The sequence below is a fragment of the Hyperoodon ampullatus genome (assembly GCF_949752795.1).
Source record: "Hyperoodon ampullatus genome assembly, chromosome: 7".
NCBI classification, from domain to species: domain Eukaryota; kingdom Metazoa; phylum Chordata; class Mammalia; order Artiodactyla; family Ziphiidae; genus Hyperoodon; species Hyperoodon ampullatus.
In genome coordinates this window covers 4496840-4503368 of record NC_136920.1, presented here as the reverse complement: position 1 = coordinate 4503368, position 6529 = coordinate 4496840, and positions in this window count along the sequence as shown.

Sequence of the window (6529 nt, the reverse complement as noted above, 5' to 3'; positions counted from 1 at the left end):
TTCCTTTAATCTGGCCTCGGGTGGTCTCCTGATGAGCTTCTCTGGTTCCTTTAATCTGGCTTCAGATGGTCTCTGGATGCGGTTCTCTGGATGCGGTTCTCTGGAATGAAGAATAGTAGCATCTTCCATTTGTTGGGGGATTTTAGTTCTGCAGAAGAGCTCAAAGGTATTGTTATGTGCATCCGTTGAGGTGGAACCAGGACCCTGCTCCAAGGCTGCACGATTGTTTCTTCACTGCCCCTCCTTTGTCTCTGCATCCCCTCCCTGCCCTGATTAGCAACTGTTTGTGAGGCTTCCTGCCCAGGAGCCCCACAGGGTCCTCCGGAGTTTCAGTGTCTGCGACTCCTTTTAGTCAGAATGGACACCAACACTCCCTGGGGGGCCTTGTTAGGACATGATTGCTTCAGCATTCCTGAGTCCAGGGTGGGCCTGAGGATCTGCATTTCTACCCCGTTCAGGGGTTGCTACTGGTTCAGCCACCACACTCTGAAACTAGGCTATGTTGCAGTAACAAATACACCCTGAACTCTCAGGGTTCTTTTTACCGCACGCAGTCTCGTGGGCTGAGCGTGTCTGCCTCATCTTCTAACTGTTTTTGGAAACTGTGGCCTCCAAGGTCACCTTGAAAGGGGGGACCATGTGGGAATTAGCTTACTTCCCTTCCCCTCGACTCCCACTGGTCGGAATGCAGTCATGTGATGCTGAGTGACCGTACTGACCGTAGGGGAGGCTGGGAATTGCAGTCTATCTGTTTGCCCAGCAGTACCGCCTCTTCCACCAGGGCCCCTCTGCTCACCAGACAACTTCTTCTCACACACAGAACACATCCTCTTCCTCCCCAAAGCCCTCTGGCTATGGCATCCACCCCCCAGGTCCAAATTTCCAGGTGGTAACACATCAGGTGGGGGTGAGCCCCCTCCTGGTCCTGCAGCTTTTGACTTTAAAAGTTGAAAGATTGTATCTGCGTCCTCAGGCCTCACCCTTACCTGGGCCCACGCTTTTGCTATGGGACTTTGGGGTGCCCTCCCACCGTGGTTCAGGAGCTTTGCCCCTCGACGCTGGTCTTAGTCACATGACTCACTTTTGTTCTCATCAAGACAATACACCCAGGCCAGCCTTCTTGAGGATGAGACACGTGGCATGGAGCCAGCCAAGGTCTGGACACAGCAGCCAATGTCCTGACATGGCAGGCGGAGCCCCACCTCATGTGCTGCAAAGTGTACTGCCTGGTGTCACAGTGACGTGTGGATACTTGTTAATTTAGGTGTTTTGTTATGGCAGCACCCTACTTCAAAGAACCTTTTTCTCTGTTAGTCAGGATAGACCAGGTTATGCTGTGGTAACAAATAAGCCCTAGACTAAAATGATGTGACACTGGCTTAGCAGACAGGCTGCTGGTGTTACAGAACCAAGCTCGGGTCTGTGCACTCACGCAGTAAAACCAGTCTCCTGACCTCAGGTCGTGGAAAAGGAAAGAGCAGCGTTTATTGCAGGTGCCAAGCAAGGAGTCCGGGGAACTAGTGCTTAAAAGGCCCGAACTCCCCAAAGGCTTTCAGGGAAGGATTTTTTTTCTTTATCTTTTTGTGTGCGTCGGGTCTTTGTTGCGGCCCGCAGGGTCTTCGTTGGGGCGTGCAGGCTTCTGTCTAGTTGTGGCGTGTGGGTTTTCTCTCTCTAGTTGTGGCACATAGGCTCCAGGGCACCTGGGCTCTGTAGTTTTGAGGCACGTGGGCTCTCTCATTCAGGCGCCCGAGCTCAGTACTTGTGTCACACGGGCTTAGCTGCCCTGCAACATGTGGGATCTTTGTTCCCTGACCAGGGATCGAACCCAAGTCCCCTGCATTGGAAGGCGGATTCTTTACTGCTGGACCCCCAGGGAAGTCCTCAGGGAAGGATTTTTAAAGACAGGGTGAGGGAGGGGAGGTTGTGGGGTGTGTGATCAGCTTGTGGACGCTCTTCTGATTGGTTGGTGGTGAGGTAACTAGGAGTCAACACCATCAGCCTCCTGGTTCCATCTGGTCTGGGGTCTACGTGCTCGTGGGCAGCGTAGAGTTAACTTCTTCCACCTGGTGGGGGTTTCAGTATCTGTGAAACAGCTCAAGGGACATGGCTCAGAATATGATCTACAGCCCTGGAGGAGGAACTAAAGGTCCTTGGCTTTGTTTAGTGGCTAAACTATTACTATTTTATCTTATTTGACCGTTTTTCTTTCTTTCTACATTTTCTCACTTCTCTGATTAAATTTATTCTTTGACTAAAGACATTTACAGACAAAAGGCAGGCTGAGGACATGGAGGGGGAGTCCTGCTCTGTTACACTGGCCATGGGAGCCAATAGCAGAGGCTGGAACGATGGTGGTTGGTGGTCCACGTGATGCTGAGGCTCTGCATTTGGTAAAAAACACCCGTGGTCACTTTGCAGGCGGACTGTGAAGGGACTGAGCCAGTAGCCAAGGGCAAAAGTCGGAAAACAGAATGATGTGTGTGTGCAAGTGTGCTGTGTACGTAAGTGTGCTCTGTGTGTGTGCAGGTGTGCTGTGTGTGTGTTGGGTGCCATTGGCCTCATGTTCACAAGGAAGAGGTGAGGTCGAGAAGAAGGCCCACGTTGTGAGCAGAAATGAAAGTGAATATGGACACGGATCCAGGAATTCAGAAGTTGGCAAAGTTGGAAAGCCAGCTGCTTCCAGAGTTGGGATTTTAGAAGCTTGGTGACAGAGACCCAGAACAACGTCTGAGTCGGGGCAAGCAAGGCAAAGGTCAGAGAGAGGGTCAGGCGCACGTCAGCGCCCGAGAGCCCTGGCAGCGGCCGTCGGGTGCAGAGAGGAGTGAGCAGACTGGCGCGTTCAGTGGGCGTGTCCGGGACCGGCAGTCGTCCCGTTGCCGCTCGCCACCCTGGACGTCCAGATTTTGTTGCTCCTGACACAGGGCCCTCACCTCCGAGCAGCTGGACATTTGGTTTCCTCTGCTTGGAATTTCCTCCCCACCCTGCCCGACACACACGTGCACACTCACACACAGCCAGGTGCACACACACGCATGTGCATACACACACCCACACGTACACAAGCATGCCCACATGCCCACATGCACACACATCCACGTATGTGCACACACAGGCACACACCTCTTCATCCCCCTGGCCTTTCGGGTCTCAGCTTGGAGCTTGCCCACCAGCTGGGCTGAGACCCTTGCGGCGCCCCCTGTGGCTCCCACCCTGCCCCGTCTTCCTTCCTTCATCTCGCTGGCCACCCCACGAGGTTGTGGCCCATTGGCGGGTCGTCCTCTGTCGCCGCCGGCGTTGCCAGCTCCGAGCCGTGTCCCGGTGCCCGGGGTGGGCTCAGCAGGTTTTGTTCCAGTGAGTAGAGGAGGGCACAGCTGAGTGAACAGGGGAGGGGCTGACTGTGGCCTCTAGTGCTGGTGCTGCAGCTGGTATGCGGGGTCAGGCCTGACCCCGGGGAACCCTGGGATACCCCTCAATGGGAGGCTGTGAAGGGACCCCCAGGCTGGGCTGGGCCGCAGGCGGTGGACCTGAGAGTGAGCTCCGCGGCCCAGACAGAGGCTGCCAACACTTGGACACCGGGCAACCCTGGGGGTGCCTGCAGGGCCCCAGCCCCAGCTTTACTGGAGTCTCCAGCTCTGGGGCTGAGGCTGGGACAGAGGTAGCAGTTGGCGAATCCCGGGTTCTGACCCTGAGCAGGGTCACCCGATCCTCCCAGCCCCCCTCCAGCGTCTTTGAACCTGGGTCCTGGCAGCCTGGAAGGGACTTGGCCTTGGATGCGGGGGTGGGAACCCTGAAGCTGCCGGTGGGAGGCACAAGGTCCCTGCACAGCAGACTCCAGCTCCCGGGGGCTCTCCAGACCTTGCCCACCAAGGCCCTCGACCCCCTGGACGTGTGTCCTCACGGACAAAGTGCCCGACAACCCGCACCTCGCCATCCCCTGAGCCGCCCGGAGGTGCCCGACAGCCAGTGGGAGAGGGTAAGCACTCTCATTCCCCCCGTGAGGTCTCCCAGCTCCTGGCAGGGAGGTGAGGCAGACACCACCGGCCATGTGGATGGATGGACACCCAGGGCCTGGCTGCGGGGACTGCTCCATGACCTCTGCCCCCAAGGCCTAGCAGGGCCTCTGACCCGGGCCTGGGGCCTGGGGGGGTCTCCCTTGCTGCACTTGTCCCCTGGATTGGGCGCTTTCTGATCCCTTGGGCCAGAGGGACAGAAACCACCGGTGCCCACCCCTCACCCTCCCGAGTGATGAGGACTTGCAATCCCCTCTGGTCTGAGAGCTGGGGTGTTTGTCCTCCCAGGTCACCTTGACCCATCTGGAGAGGTGCCCCGGACTCAGCGGGCTGCGTGCCAGCAGGAGGGAGGGCTGTCGGCCGCGGGCACGGCAGGGCCGGAGAGCCCCCGGTGGGGGGTTGCCGCTTCCTGCCACCGGCCAGGACCCCCCGCACTGCACCCTGACAGTGGGTGTCAGCCTTTCCACCCCTCACGGCCCTCCCCCGCAGAGCGAGTGCTGCAGATGGGGGGAGGGAGTTCTCCTACTGCTGGGCACTGAGTCCGTGTGCCGAAGGACGGCCCGGGCCCTCCTAGGCCAGAACGAGTCAGTGCCTGACAAGCGCCCAGACGAGCGCTGGGGGTGGAGGTTGCCGTATGACGTCGGGGACCCCTACCATCCCTGGGACACTGGGGTTGGCAGGGGGCAGGGGGCACTGCTGGGCCTCTGCCGTCGCGTTGTACATTTGTGAAACTGTGAAATGTTTTCACATATACGGAAGAGTGTGTCAATATGCAGGTGACAAGACAGACAGCAGTGTCCCGGCTAAGCAGTAGGCCGCTGCCAGCACATTGCATGTCATCTGCCAGGGAACCCCTGGGGGGTTAGTGTCCAGCGCTGAAAACCTGAGCGGCCGGCACACAACAGACGGGGAAGGAGGAGGCTGGCTGCCCTGGGATGGAAGCCAAGCAGAGCCTCTGAGCACCAACCTCCTGCAGCTCCTGGAGAGTCTGCAAGAACCCATTCTGGGGGGGGCAGGGGGGAGTCACAAGGAAGGCCTGGGAGGCCTGTGACCGTTAGAAGGGCAGCAACGGGACCAGATAATGTGGCAGGACTGTGGCCGGGGGCACCAGAGCCTGTCTCAGGAGACTGCTGTGAGGTTTGTCCCCGGCTGACCCCGGGTGGGGGAAGGGGTGCTCATTGTCACATGGTCAGGACAGTCCAAGGACCAAGCCGAGCCAGGCCAGCCTCGCCAGGGCACTCTGAGGACAGCGGACGTGGGGCCCAGTGCAGGGTGCCCCTGGAGCCCGTCCCTCCACTGTCGGCCACGAGACCGTCTCCACAAAGGCCAAGGACTCAGGAGGCCAGAAGTCAGGAACAAGATAGTTTAAAATATTTACCCCAAACAATGAAGGGCCAAAGGAGGAAATCGTTGTGGGAAGTTAACAATACCTACCTTGGAAGAGCAGAAAATAATGAAATGGGGGCGGGGGTGGGTACAGGAGAGAGGGTTGATAGCCAAAAGCTTCCCTGAAAAGATGAACGAAATTAACAAAGTCTGGAGAATTGGATCACGAAAGGACAAGGACAACGAAAAAATGTTAGGAAGGTAAAAAGGGACCTACCGACAGATTCAGCAGGAGATAGTGATAGTGAGAGAGTATTTGATTACGTTGGCAGGTTTTTATTTGTTTCTTTTTCAATAAAGCTAAGCATGCAACTACCACACAACCCAGCAATGACAGTCTTGGGCATTTCTCCAAAAGAAATGAAAATTTGCGTCCACTCAAAAAACTGTACACAGGTGTCCATAGCAGCTTTACTTATCATAGCCCCTTGGGGGTGTTTCCCAACCCCCACATCCAGTTCTCTGAGTCTCTGGACACCAGTGGGGGATCCAAGTCTATTCTGAAGCCGTCGGCCTGGAGTTAGTGTCAGACCCCCAGGTTAAGGGCTCAGCCCCACAAGATGGTCCCCATGCCGGCCACAAGTCCAGGGCCACCCCTACTTCTGACCGACCAGCTGGGAATCCGGGGTTCTCACTACCCCCTCCTCAGGTTTGATAATTTCCTAGAATGGCTCCCAGAACTCAGGAAAGTGCTTTACTTACTATCGCCCGTTTATTATAAAAGATGCAACTCAGGAACAGCCAGATGGAAGAGACGCTCGGGACCGGGCGGGGCGAGGAGCTTCCATAGCCTCCTGGGTGCACCACCTCTCCTGGCACCTCCACTGTCCACCAACCAAACCCCTTCGGTTTGGGGCTTTTATGGAGGTTCCAGTCATAGGCCAGGCTGATTAAATCACCGCCACAGGGACTAACTCGGCCTCCAGCCCCTCTCCCCTGCCCAGAGGTCGGGGTGGTGGGGGGGCTGACGGTTGCAACCCTCTAATCACACCTGGTCTTTTTGGAGACCAGGGCTCATCCTGAAGTGATCTAGGGGCCCCCAGATACCCTTCATCTCATTAGCTCACAAAAGGAGGCTCATTACTCCAGAGACGCCAAGGGTTTTATTTTATTTTATTTTATTTTTTTGCGGT